The sequence below is a fragment of the Anas acuta genome, chromosome 17, assembly GCF_963932015.1.
Source record: "Anas acuta chromosome 17, bAnaAcu1.1, whole genome shotgun sequence".
Lineage (NCBI taxonomy): Eukaryota > Metazoa > Chordata > Aves > Anseriformes > Anatidae > Anas > Anas acuta.
The window spans coordinates 13,672,653-13,687,788 of NC_088995.1; the positions used below are offsets into that span (position 1 = coordinate 13,672,653).

At 37.0% G+C, this 15,136-nt stretch overlaps 1 protein-coding gene across 1 annotated transcript in view; it reads right to left on the reverse strand.

Annotated features, from left to right (window-relative positions):
* PIWIL1 (piwi like RNA-mediated gene silencing 1) overlaps window positions 1–14,319 on the reverse strand; it is a 133,469-nt gene extending 119,150 nt beyond the window's left edge. Inside the window, exon 1 of the mRNA XM_068654306.1 lies at window positions 14,305–14,319. The gene's annotated coding sequence lies outside the window, so the exon portion shown is untranslated. The remainder of the gene's footprint in view (window positions 1–14,304) is intronic.
* Window positions 14,320–15,136: the final 817 nt, after the last annotated feature.

A 15,136-nucleotide genomic window follows, 5' to 3' on the forward strand; every position in this document is an offset into this window, starting at 1 on the left:
AACTCAAATACATTTTATTTTCTTTTTTCTTTTTTTTTTTCAAAAATCAGAAGCATTGTGGAAGCTCTTCTATCACTGAGACCAAAAGATACTCATTTTGGCTAAAAGGTACTTGCTGTATTTTGCATACTCATGCAGGTCTCCTTATCCATGATACAGAAAGGAGGCAAAACCAAAACTTTCTTCACTGGACAGAACAAAGTCAGGCCAGGTCAGATGGCCATTAACAGTTGTGTTTGTTGCTCCTGGGAGAATGCTCTTTGCAAGACATTTAGTGGAAAAATTTATTTTAATATAAATAAATAAATAAAGTTCTGTGGAGCTAACCCCATAACCTTGTTTCTCTGCATCAGTCCTTGTGCAAATATCTGTATTTTTATGCATTAGAAAGGTCATGTTTGACTCAGTGCTCTCCTTGCCTCTGCAATAAGTTGTGCTTCTTATCCAAAGCCTGCTGAAATGATAGTTCCTTCACTTACCTGAACTACCTGTAATTTAGACCTTACATATCAGTTTAAGAATATAACAGATGTCTATTTGCGCTCTTTGGAAATGTGATTTCTATAAATTGGGTTGAGATGAAAAACAGAAATCTTCCTGGTGTGGCCATGGCTTTGCCTTGCCTTCTTACATTCACGGCCAATAAGTCAGACTCAGCCCTAGCATAACATCCATCTTCACATATATAATTAGTATCACACCTACAGGCTCTGTTTCTCTTAAATAATCCTTTGATGAATGCAAGAGATATTAAGCATACTATTAGAAGGAGATGGTGCTTAGAAGAAGCAAAAAATGGTATGCTTCCTGACTGCTTTGTTCTTTTGAATTATTGCACAGTAGAAGACGGAAAACAAAACAAAACAAAACAAAATTCTCTCTTTGAAAAGAATATACAAATTGCTGTTACAGATCTGGCTGACCTGTTTCAGGTTTAAGTAGTTACTAATAATCTAAGGCAGGAAGGAGAGGAAAGGTAATATCAAACCCTCAAAATATTCAATAAACTCATGGTTCAGGAACAGCTCAGTACATGACAGCCTATAAACTTCAAGACTAGGAATTGAAACAACAGCTCGGTATGAAGTGACCAGAACAGACCTTCCCCCATAAACTAAGAGAGTACAGTACCTGGTAAAGTTTTATAGCTCTAACAAGATCTTTAACGAATTAAAGCCACTGGAACTATGACTTTGTTCTTTCTTTTCAAGCTGCCCACCTTCCCATTCCTATCCAGCAATGTTAAAGCTTGAAGGATGGTTTTAATTCAGGTCCCAGAATGGTACAAAGCTTCTTATTCATGCCATAAACATTTCAAGTAAGAACTCATGTTTATTGGAGTTGTATAGCTGTCATAGAAGTTCCACAAAAGTAAAGACTTCTGTCATTTTAAGTTTTTATTATAATTGACTAAATCTATTGGAATATATTCATTACAGAGGAAAGACTGGGATCCCTGTGCCTGCATTTGTATTTATATTATTTATATAGCAACAAGAACTAGATAAGGCAAAGAAATAAGATCCCTGATCATCATCTCCTTTGATCAGCTCCTCCTTTCCCCACCACTTTTGCAGTACATACCATAAAGGTATTTGGGTTCATAACCAGAGTTCCTCGAACTCAGTTGCAAGAATACAACACCAAAATTTACCCAACATTTGAAGGTACAGGGAGTTGCTATAATCTGAGGCTTTTCTGTAGGATTATCTTTGCGACTGTGGCAATACTAGTACTCCACATAATGGCAAAATTATGGTCTGCAAATCATTGAGCAGAGAAGTTATCTTGTGTTGCCTTCCTGCCCAGTAAACAGATAGAGTCAAAATGCAGTGTGAGCATGAGAGCAGAACAGAAATACTGCAAATACTTCCTCACCAAAGTGAAGTGGACTTTTCATGCACAACAAACAAACAAACAACAACAAAAAAAATGAATCAGAGCAAAACTACATCAACTCTCAGTCAGCATAAAATACAGGTTCTATCTGCTTTTGCTCCCCTGGCCACACGGTGTCTGTGCAGTACTTCCCTTCGTGCTGTCAATGCCCAGACATTTTATTCCCTTTTTTTTTTTTTCTCTAAGAACCTTCTGCTTTGTGTGGACATTCACTCCCTAAATCCCAGTCAAACAAACATGCCCACCAGAACACAGGCAATAGTCTGAAGTCCCTTCGCATACAGATATGAGAAAGCTAGAGCAAGCATTTTGCTTTGTTTTCAGTTGAAGAAAATCACATTCCATAAACTCCCTTCTGTTCTCCTTGGGGTTGTTCTTGGTTTTAGCATGAGTTAAGTAGCAAATTGGTACACAGCACTAAATTGCTACTAAGACTTTGCATACATAAAAGAAAGGAAAAGTTCTTCGTACATATAATAGGATGTAAATCATTTCAGTGAGAAGAAAGAAAATGCTGGGAAAATTCTCGCCTATTACATGTATGGATTTAGTACTACATAGTTTGCCTTTTGAATTTGTAGTCAGGTCTGGCATGTGCCTTTCTATTGCTTACACAGAAGCCTAAGAGTCAAACACAAATCCTGAGGATGTTGCACTTGAAATCAGATCTGCATTTGTTAGGGAGCTTTCATGGTCCAGGTGTAAAATCTCCAATAAACAGAAGACATAATTCAAACAGAGAAAACCACCTCCCAGTCTGACAGGCTGCTAACCACAAAGCCACCAAGTACAAAGCAGCAGCTTCTGACAAATAGACACATGGTATTCTTAACTGACACCCTTAAAACTAAACTTAGTCAAAATGCATTCTTCACCAAGGCTTAGAGCTGTGTTTACTGCACACTTTGAATAAAAATCCCCAGAGAACAAATGTGAAGTTCCAGTTGCTGAGACTAAACTTAGAAATTACATTCCTGTAATATTCTCACTGCAGGTTTAAATCTAATTTAATGCACTCTGGAAGGCTCTTTGCTGACTTTAGTGATTATTCTCCAAAAAGTAAAACAAACTTTTACCCCCAAAAAATACAGAAAACAATTTTCAGGACCAGAATTTCAGAACTTTTTAAGGTGATACTACTTACTAAAACTGGGAGATTGACAAATAGGTTTACTAGGATATCCAGTGAAAGACTACACCATAACTAGATCACTTCCACTTAGTTGAACGTTTTATCATGAACACTAGGACAACACTAGGAAAATATAGCTGTATTTCCTAGAGTGCAACGTTTTGCATTTCCTGATTTATAATTTTAGCAGACTTTCTTTCTAAGAGAAATTCAACATACAGTTTATCAACAATGATGGAGTCTTTTACCTTCAGTTGTCTCTAATTCCTTTTACAAAACTATTTCTTAGATTACTACATTAATGACCACATCTGCCAAACAGCATGTTTGTATTTCCAGTGAAACTTCTATTATGATGATGGAGAGTGCAATAGAAAATAAAAAATTAAAAAGAGAAAAAAATAGAAGCCAGAAGAACTTGGGAGGGAAAAAAAGTACGGGTTCCCAACTGCCAGCGTTGTACAGTGCAGACAACTCTAGGGACTGACTCCTCTTTACTAAGTGATGGGCTTTTCTAAAATCTGCTCTCTGCTCTAAGTCAAATCCTCTCCATTGACTTTACAAGGCTTTGGATCAATCTGTTAGCAGAGAAGTGCTCTCAGTAAATGCACTTCTATGCCAAACAATCTTCATAACATTATGGTGGCTAATACAATATTCTGATGTTCTTGAAGATAATAACTGTCATAACCAGACATTTCTTCTCTAGACAGCCCAAAAATCTGTTTCAGTACCGTGAGCCTGCAACACCTGAAATGGAGCACACATTTGCACAGCAGACAGTGTGGAAATGCATACATGCTTTTATATTCAAGTTCAAATTACAAGCAGTTAATGAACAATGTGTTAATGCAAGGCACTTACTGATTACAGAATTTAAGAGTTGAGTCTGGTGGCTTATAATCACAGTTTATTCATGTCTATTAGGGAATCTATTTATTGGGTGGCTCTCCCCTGTGATTTCCAAGGTCTGAAACAAAAGTGCTGGGTGGTGCACTGTCTTGACAACTCAGCAAGAATACAACCTCTGCAGGACATGGCATAACTTTCTGATACACTTCCACACATAGCTATGAAAAAGGAGGCTATGGTTATATTAGGGAGGTGTATTGAGATGACCAAGCTATCAATTCTGGCATGACTCCATTAAGCTAAGCCAAGAAATGAAGCATTATACAGTCATAACTGGTATCTGTAGATAATACGCCTTTGGTTCCTAGCATATGCTGTACAAGGCCCAAGAAGTTCTTGGCTTCCACTGAATAGGTGACATGGCAAAGGCACATCGTCTATATTGAAACAGAAGACTGATGTAGTTCAGACCTTCACATAAGCATCTTGTCACTGTTAAGTCAAATTCAAATGTGATAGCAGTACAAGGTTTTATAATGTTAAGAAAAAGTATTCTTTTTCTTACAAATTCGCCTGGTACCAAATCTGGTGAAGTAAAAAGTGGGGAGGTGAAGCAGTGTGCCAATAAAAGTTTGTTTTCTTCTGCCAAAGAAACTGCTATTTTCAAGGCAGATTCAATTAAAGTCAATGGATGTTACCTTGAGGAGCTACTTTGTTTACATTTCAAAGGCCCAGTCCTCTTGTTAGACTGATACTGTTTCATGCAGCTCCTTAATGAAAAGCATTTGTTTGGGATTATACCTCAACAGCAAATTAGATTCTCCCAAGACAGTTTGACTATGTGAGAAAGCCTTTGTGACTGCCCAGACTTCTGTGGTGTCATTAAGATAATGACCCTCACATCTGCTCTTTCAAATGCTGTTCTCAAGGAAAACACAAAATAATAATAATAATAATAATAATAATAATAATAATAATAATAATAATAATAATAATAATAATAATAATAATAATAATAATAATAATAATAATAATAATAATAATAATAATAATAATAATAATTCTAAAGGGTTTATCATCTTAATTGGATTTAGATATTTTGTTTTCCTCATAAATTTCTGAACTGAACATGAAATATATTACAAGAGTGAACATTTTGAAAGTTTCTTACCCACCAACTTTAACCAAGCTCCCTTTTGGACTGTGATGGCATCTGATTATAGCAAGCAGCAGTGGCAGCTTTTTATGAGAGATGCTCTTTCAAGAATTCTCACTACATTGAGAGATGAAAATGATAGAAAAGTGGCAGGGAAAAATGACTGCAACCACGTTAGGTATTTCTTGCTTCTCTTGTAATGCCATAAAAAAAAAAAAAGTCCCTCTCTTCCCTCTCTGCCTCTACTGAATATTTCCACTGCCAATGCCTAGAAATGAAAGTAAAAGTCTACCTGTAAGTTACAAGCAAAGAATCTTTGTGATAAGAAATCACAGAGAAAGCGATATGAATTCCACTTAGTATGAGGAGCAAACTCTGCTAAAATATAAAATGGTTGTGAAATGGTTATATATATAGAACCTACTGAGAAAATGTTTTAATGCCTATGACTTCAGTGGCTAGCATATGTTAGAAAACAACTATAATTCACGTGCTGAAAGACCTCTGCAGTGAATTCTATTCTGAAGTATATGCCAATCATAAATCCCTTCATGTTGAAGTGTCTGGCTAAAATCTAAAAGCCTTCTCATCTGGTGTGTTATTCCTGGTATGCTACTGAATACACATTTGGAGAGCTCCCTAAATGAAACATGGAAGATTCACTGCAATACAACAAATATAGTTAGAAGAAGAAAATGTCATAATTAAGATTTTGTTTATATTTACACCTCAAAATCACTTCCAGTCTTGTTTGTTACAAACAGAAAATGAACATGTGAGTCATGTGCCAACTTTACAGTCAGTCCCTGGGCCTGCTAAACAAGGTAATTTTCAGTTTGACAGAGAATGCTAGAAACACTGTATACTCAACCAGAAGAGCTTGAATGACAAGTGACTCATATTAGGAATTCCTTGTGTTCAATCAGCTACCCTTGATGTGAGATAAAGAGAGTTGATGAAAACAGACAGAACCCAGTTTCAATCTTCTCTTGGGAAGAATGAAGACCTTTTTTACATAGGGACAAATTCATTCCTGGCATACGGATTTTTACTTTAGTGGAATTATACCAAGGATGAAAACAGGTCATCTTGTTTTGTACTACATGATTCACATCAATGACAAAATAAACCAAGTCTCAAAGGAGAGGTGATAAAAAGTCAGCTGTCATGCTTCCTTGTGATTTCTTTTAAACTATAAAACCTTCTAACGTGTACTTTTTAAATATATTAGTTTGATTTATCATTGACTTATACAACACTCAGTGCAATGACAACTAAAAGCTTTTCATGCAAAATAAAAAATAAAACCATCCAGATCCAGCAGAGCATGTGTCATAGCCCTCACAAAGAAATCACCTGCCTATACGTATCCAAACTGAAGGAAGGGAGGGAGGAAGGAAGGAAGGACAGACAAAGGATTTCTAATTATTCTGAATATCTCCACTTTTGTGTGCTTAATTTGTGATGCTTTAATGACTTGTGATTCTCATGAAAAAAGAAGGAAAAAAAAAAGAACAGTGAAAATGCTGGATGCCTGTTTGCTGAGAATTAGGCATATCAAGTTAGTTTATGGGAGTATTCAAGGAGAACAAGCATAGTTGATTATTTTATAATCCCAACCTGGTCTGAACTATAGGTTTTGTAACTGGAACATCACTTTTGTACTATCCCAAATATACGTATATAATATATTCATACATAACATTCTATAGTACTGGTTGCAAATGCTGCAGTCACACTATCATGAAGGGTCAGCTACAATGCTTTGATCATCCTTTTATTTGGTGATTTTATGACAGTCTTAAGTGGCTGAGAACCACACTGAGGCGACTCAAATTGTACCATTACCCATGAACAGCAACTACATGTTAACAACCTGTAACTACCCCGGAATGGTGTAAACGGGAAGCTTGGTGGTGGAAATTCATTTTGAGAATTTCCACTGCTCTTGCAGCTAATGCTTCAATGATCCTAGGTCACAAGTAGAGACTAAGAAATTAAACTAAAAATCTGCATGAAATGCCAGGTCGGAGTTTAAACTGTCGCTGGACCAGAAGAATAGACCTTTTCAGCAGTTCTTAAAGAGTTTTTGTCATTACATTCAAAAGAACTATATGCGATGTATTGCAATATTTTTATTTTAATTTACTTATGTCATATTAAACTCCCAGTAATATGCCTTACCTAATGCATAATGATGCCTTTTTATGATTAAAATATAATCTCTACTATGTATTAACAAGAGCACTATATAACTTAAAATGATCCTTCAACCTCAAAAGCAATTCCCTCCAAACTAAGGTAAGCAGTGAGCTATTCTTACAGTGACTGTGCGTCTATTAGAAAGATTTCATTCTACTTTGAAGATTGGCCATCAAAGTGGTCCCTGAGATGATCAGAATTTTGAAATGTGAAGAGAGAGAACTAGAGCTTATATGGCATAACATGTTCAGAAAAAGTTTCACTGAATGTGGAAGTAGTTTCACATTCAGTCTGGACCCAAAACCAGTAGATTTGATCATGATTCCTTTGTTTATATACAAAATACACTTTAACCATTTATAAAGTGCATCTTGGTTTCTTGATCATGACTTAAAATGCAAGTACCACAGCTTCTTCCCAGTATTGGCACCTGGGTTCCTACTTAAGGTCATGCAGTGAGAGGGCAGCAAGTGCCCTAATGCTGCCAAGCACCTGAGGGGCTGGGACATGGCTAGAATACCTCATCGTTAAAAAAGTGCTCAATGAATTAAACTTCTCTGTATTTGCTGAAAGCCAGACAGTTGTCAGGAACTCGTTCAGAAATCCAAACTCCTAAGCTTGTTTTCTGGAAAATCTGGCAATGCTTAGTTTAATTCCAAAGAACACATACTTTTTTTTTTTTTCTTAGCTAACAAACCTCTTTCTATTACCCATCAATCAATTAATAGGATAGTGTAATATTTCTTACAGCTTTACACTAATATTTATATTACAAAACCACTAGAACTTAAAATCTTCAACCCTATGTTGATTGACATACCCCTGCAGAAGGATCAGGATGTTAATCGGAATAAAGAGTCAGATTATTTTTCTTATCAATGGATATCACTAAAGTTAATTTTCAGACAGCAAAATAAATCTTCTAAGTTATGCAACAATTGTATTGCCTTCTGCACAGACTACCCAACACAAGGCAATTAATTTCACACACACACACACAAAATGAGCTAATAAAAATTAAAAAGTACAAAATACTTCAAATCTTTTCCAGCTTCCTTGCCAGACCCGTTCCCTTCTTTCTGTCCCCTGCAACGTAGTTTGCCACTGCCACAAAACAGAATTGTGCTCAGAAGCCTGGAGTCAGTTAGGTACATTTAGATCCTTTCCCAAGAACTGTGTTTTGGGGTTCAGCAATCACACTGAGATCTGTTTAAAGGCCTTGGCATTTCTATTCACTTAACTGACTTTGAGCAGGAGTGTTAGTGGCCCAAAGCAACCAAGAGAACCCATTTTCTATTGTACATTTCAGACAGTTTATAGAACAGGACAAACTGTGTCAATAATCATGTTGGATTTTACTGAAAAGCAATCTCTATACAAAACAGAACAAATCAAATGAAAATACAGTAATCAGAACAAATGCTTTCAGTACAAGAAAGCGTTAAGGTGAGCAAATTGCTGCCCTAAGGACAAGGTGAAAATCGCTAGCCCTCCTCTCCAAAGCAAACAAATCGTAGTGAAATGTAATTTGATGCTCATTTTCACCAAGGGAAAATATTTTGTCAGCCACCTTTTTCTTGAGGTTGTCTTAACATTGTTTTCTTGTAACCTGATACTAACAAGCGGTCTCAGCAACAACCTTAATGACTCCCAGGGGAAGGACTTGACCAGCAAGTGTACTAACAAGGCTAAACAATTCTGTACACTTCAGTGCTTGCCTTGACCAAAGATTCTCAGACACTTTAATAAATATTAAGTTAGATATTTTTTTTACTGTTCTTCGGCCAAGGTGCTTATTTTACACGTAAATAAAATGTATTTTTCAAAAGCCCTTTCATAAAGATCTACATGCTCACAGTCTTTAGGAACTCTGCTCAAGCTAGAGGTTTTCATTGCTTCTGAAGACGTTTCACCCCAGATACCCCAAATTTGAAAGTACCATGAACTGAGGAACTTTAAAAAAGCTTGACACGCAATACATTGTCACATATAAATCAATACTAGAATTGGAAACAGTTTACAGGAATTTAAAAATTTTGCACCATCCTCAGTGACCAACTGGGTGATTGCAAATTTATATATTGAGGGTTGACTATGACATGGATTCATTTTTAAGTAGGTTTACAAACAAACCTAAGAACCACCAAAGCTTGTATCAAAGTTATGTTTTTTTATGCTTTGATTAAGAAACTATTTCACTTTGATTTCAGAGTTTCTTTATTGCTTTTGAGTGACAGGCAGTCCTTTACATTATTAATAAATGTTTTGAATTTAAAGTCTTTAAACTAAAAAGGTTTTGGGAGGAGCTTTGAAAAACCTAGAAATAAAGCAACTCACCATAACACTTACAAGATAAAGCTTTTCTTCACACTGAACTTTGGCTTAATATATCACAGCCATCATTTTAATCATAAATTCTATCTAATGTAGAAATAAATGCTAAGGATGATGAGTAGAGGAGCTCTGTCTTTATAAATATCCCATCAAATAAGAAAGAAAGGTGAAATTTATAAGCATGTACTACGAACTATTACTTCATCTCCTCAGAACAAAATTCAATTCTGTACAGAGGGTAACTCCATAGCTCAAGCACTGAATAGTGGAGAGGAACTGCAAACTTCAGCCAAAGAAGCCCCTGCCTTGATTTGTGGCTGAGAGCAGCTTATCTTCCTCCAGTGATTATGGAAGTAGCAGAAGAATTCCAGTCTTTCAAAAATTAACCTTTTAAAAAAAGCTACTTAAGAAACTTGTCCAATGTTCATAGTACCAGGTGAAAAGCTCCTCTTGGATTGTACAGAAGCAAATTCCTGTACAAAAGCTGAGCAATGATGCACCTGGCTCTAGGGAATTACTCTAGATCTGCTATTTTCTTCCATTGATCTCAATTCCTTTACTCATTAAATAGACAGGCTTAGTGCAGGGAAAAGTTTTATTTTTCCCCTAGGTCCCAAAGCAGCAGTAGATCTACTGCTGTGGCCTCTGAACACAGCTCAAAATCCAAGCGGCCATCCTGGTTCAGAGTAAAGGTTCTTCTAGCCCAGCATCCCATTCAGCGCTGTGTAAGCAGCTCTCCCTAGGCACAGCCAACAGCGTATATACAGAGATTTCATCTGATTTCTTACTTGATACAAGCACACACCCAAATATATACGCTTATAATGAACTGAGGTGTTTAAGTATCACAGAGAGGAGATTTTAAATAACTGTAATGACCTAAAATCCAGAGATTACTGCAGTCAAGCAGACAATGAACTTTGGAAGAGGACCATATTTTCCAAAATTTCTACCTGAAAAATAACTGCAGGCTGTCATTTCAGGTATGGTTTCATCCTGAAACTTCTAACATACATGCTGCAAAGTTTGTAAGTTATTTGCATACCAGCAGACACGTGAGTAGAAGCCAAATGTCACAGTCCATTGCAGTCAGAGTCTTTCACAATGATTATCAACAGCAGTCAAGCTTCTTGATTTCACCTGAGCTGTGCATACCAGCAGCAGCAGCATTCATGTTAGAACCATAGCTCATTTAGGTGCAGGGTGGCATCTAACATACAGGAAATTTACATTTCTGTGACACAAAACCTCTGTGTATAGTAATAAATAATCTGAAAAGGATTTCATTGTACATTTAGTTTCATCATAAGTTGAGAGGAACCAGTGAATTAATCAGACCTCCCTACTCCTTTTCACATGATAACTCTCTTAATAGTTACAAAGTATTTCACCTTTCATAATGTAAGGGTTTTTTAAAGTACATTTTAACTTAAAAGAACTTCAGTGTTTATGCTGGGTTTATACAGATTGATCTGCAGTAATCTATCTAGAGTTCTTTGCCTTGATGAGAGATATTTGAAGTGGTCCTTACTGTATTCTGATGCTTCACCCATTGCATAAAGAGCTACTTTTGAAAAAGCCCATGATATACTGGGTAAAACATCAAGAGCAATTAGATTTAGCAAAATTATTCAGAAGAGGCCCAAGATCAAATAAACACTGCTTTTCCACAGCAGAGTGGAACACTCTTCTACTTTTTGCCTAACAACAAGGTACTGACAGCAGTGTTTCAAGCGGGATGGGGCCAGACTTTGATCTCAGCAGGGGGGCTTGTGTTAACCACAACTGCAAGCTGTCTTAAAACCCACAGGTCAAGCAGGTATTTTTAGTTTTATTTTGAAGATGTAGAAAGATACCTTCTCTCATTTCAACATCAGGTCTATTTATTTTGGGGTGGGAAAGGAGGGGGAGATGCAGACAGATATATTGTTGAGATAAATCAAAATAAAACAGAGACATTCAGTATCTATCTATTAAGAAATAACAGAATACTTCCAGTGTGACAGAATCCCTCCCATTCATTTTAATGGTTAATATCTCTCATAAAACTTACTAGGTAAAAATTACAGAATAACATTCCACAGCAGTGGTCTTACATTAACACTCTAAATTATAACTTCCTGGACAATCATTGGAGATCAATTCATTTAAAGAAATAAATCAGATTAATTCAAAATTTTAAATACTGTCGGAATGGGGTCAATATATCGTGTTTAATCCAGAAAAACAATAAAGAAAAAAAAAAAAGTGAACGGAAACACACCAGTTCTTGGAAGTATCAGACTAGCCTATTACTGTAGATGAGTATTATTCCAGGTTATTAAGGCAGCCCCAAGCAACACTTGATTCCCACTGCCCGAAGCAGTAGTGGGCAGCTCCTGTTCTTTCAGCTGTATAGTCTGTACCACTTAAGTGTATTTCCCTGTGTGATACAGCAGATACCAAGGTTTTCAAGGTTACTGATTATGTCAATTTACAGCAAATTAGCCAGAAGGAAATACAAAAGATAAAAAGAGAGAAAAGGGGTAGAACAGTAGGAAGGTGGGAGAGGTGTCTGAAGCTGAAGTGACTAAATACTGAAGGAGAAAAGGTGGGCTGGGGACTGCACAAACAGCCACCACCAGAGAGAGGGAATGACAGAAGAAATCTTTCAGAATATTCAAAGGTCCCTGCGGCACGGACTGGCTGGACTATATCCTTGTCTTCTGTCTGTACTTTTACCCTAAGGTTAAGTAGCAGTGGGAGACAGTGAGAAGCACCACCTGTCCTCGGTTTTTCTTGCAAAGGTCTGGATCCAAAAGGAAAAGCTGTACTGGAAATAGCCTGCATGTGGTTATGGCCTTAAGCCTGCAAAACTTGCACACATGAGTTTCCCACCGACTTGGATGGGAATTTTGTGCATAATCATTTCAGCGTCTGACCACAAAAGCCATAATTGGAATTAAAACATCAACTGAACTGTTAAATATCCAGAACCTTGGCACCAAGATAATATGGTTTAGCTTTAGTCTGAATACGTGACATTTACATCTATATATTATCTTCTGTGATCCTGGGCATTTTAGTAGATTTTCATTTACTGCACAGAAAGAATAAATTTAAAATTGCCCTATATGGTGGTAATGAGGATATTACAAACCCATACTTTAAATCTTAAAGCAATTTGCCCCCCCACCCACTCACCCAGGAAAATTATTCTTAAAAGTAGAGTGAAAACCACAACTTTTTCCTTGTATTTATTATAAAAGCTTTCTTTCCCTTAATGTTTGATCTGCTTATAAAAGGCAAAAATGTTTTGTTAGTAAGCCTCAACCTTTGGCATCCAACATAGTGACTAAATTTCCTACAAATAATTTCAGTTGCTCTTTTGTTTACCAATGTGCTTGTTTCCCATAATCCCCCTGGGAAGATATAATATCCCTGTGCAGATGTTCAATGTTATAATTGGGCCACATTCAGCCGAAATGTCATCAGTGACACAACACTTTAACAACAAAAGAAAATGAAATAGACATCACAGGGGACTCCCATTTCAAAGCAAACCTTCAAGGATCTGAATGGGAAGCATATTTTCCATATTACAAGTTCTCATTTAAATTACAAAAGTGCATTAACATTTATTTCCTGAACAGATGAGTTTATCACTAGTTTAGTAATGAGTATCAATGGCAACTGAAATTACAGTTCCTTTCATACTGAGCTTCTTTTGATAAGTGCCTTGCTTTACTTACATTCTCTTACAGATTTCTTTTATTCTGACCATAACATCCAGTATTTTGCATAAATATAAATTTTCATTTTGTCAGAAATATATGCTGCAATAACACATGCTTTGGCAGAACAACATGAACAAGCCTTTTCAGTTTGGACTTGTGCCAAAAGCTACTTTCCAGTCAGTCCAGCTGTAATTGAGTACCTGATCTCACACTCTAAGAAATCAAAGGCAGATAGCAATAGTGGCTCCACTGTTCCGTGTTTGCTACGGGCTACCGAAGCTGACGTACTCACAAGCTTAGCTCCAAGTACAGCACACAGACTCAGGGGAACTGCGTTGAAACGTCTTTCTCTGCTTCAACCATTATATTCACATAAATGGAAACAGGCCAGCTGGACGTATAGGTAATGTTTGGTTTCTTCTGGCTATTGTGAGACCACCCACCCAGGAATCCTGGCTCTCCTTTTCCATGAACCATCATCTCCCTAACAGCCAGCCACATGGAGACTAATATCAAGGGAAAAGATCTAGAGGTGTGTCTGAAAAGTTTTGAAGGCAAATTCTGTTCTTAGGTATACACAAGGTAAACCCTACTGTCTTTATACAGGTAAGAATTCAGGGAAATAATGTGGGTAAGAATTCAGAAACATTCAGAAACAGAGCAAAATTTGGTTATCTATATTCCATCAGCTTGAAACAGAAGACATGCAAAACTGGCTTCACTGCATTCTCTCCCAGAACCTGTATGATGGTGATCCCTGCCCATCTCACTAACAGATTAGCCAGAAATGTTATTAAAGTAGTTACCACAGGTATTCTATGGGGAACCTTTGGGGTACATCAAGGAAGAGGCTGAAACTGAAGGTACTGCTACCGTTCATTTTCCTTTTCAGACTGACAGGATACTCTGATCAGGTAACTCAATATTGAATAAAATATCCAATTTTTGTTAGATGCCTAGAAAAAGCAGTATACAAACAAACAAGCAAGCAAACAACTTTTGTGCTGTCTGACCTTATATTCCCTGTGTACAGAAGTGCACAATTTCAGAATCTCCAAAGAGGGTTCAGGAGGATGATCCTCAATTAAACTCATCTCAGCTGGAGAAAGTTTTGCATTTGGCTGCAGAACAAACAAACAAACAAATGTAGTGTAGTGCACAAAAGAAAACTTTGAAGTAATTGTCTGATGTAGTCTGAGGTATAATGTGGCAAAGAAGTCTCAAATAAAAAATTGTACGAGTCCACGTTGGGGCCGGGGAGAGATTGGGGGGGGGGCAGGGAAAGGGAGGAAGTATAAAGTGAAGCAAGGAATTCACACAGTACGTTCTCCTTCAAAACATCATCTGTATTTCTAAGCTGGGAAGCTACAATTTGCAGTTTTGTTATGCACATTTTGGTAACATAGTAGAAAAAATACTGATAACCAGTCTACATCGCAGCTACTCTGACTTTCTGCATTGAGTGAACTGTAGCTATGAAGTCTGTTACCCCAAAGTCTCCAGAATGACAAAAGGTTCTCAAGTAACACAATGCACCCCACAGTTACCACCACTTCATCCATACTGGCCAGCTACTACAATTTTCTCCAAAATTAGAAGAATTCCCTTGGAATTTCTGCAAGGTATTCTGGCTTTAGCTATTTTGTGCCTTTCTGAAAGTGGACAACCATGCAACATGCCTAATAAAAGTGACATGTTTACCAGATGAAGCAACATACATAGGAAAAAAGACTTCCCTTCATCTCCAGAATTTCAGTCACCAAACTAACACCCCTTTCGCTGCTGCACTCCTACAGAGGAACAACAGAACAAAAAATTGAAGCCACACTCCTATCCTGTCTTTCC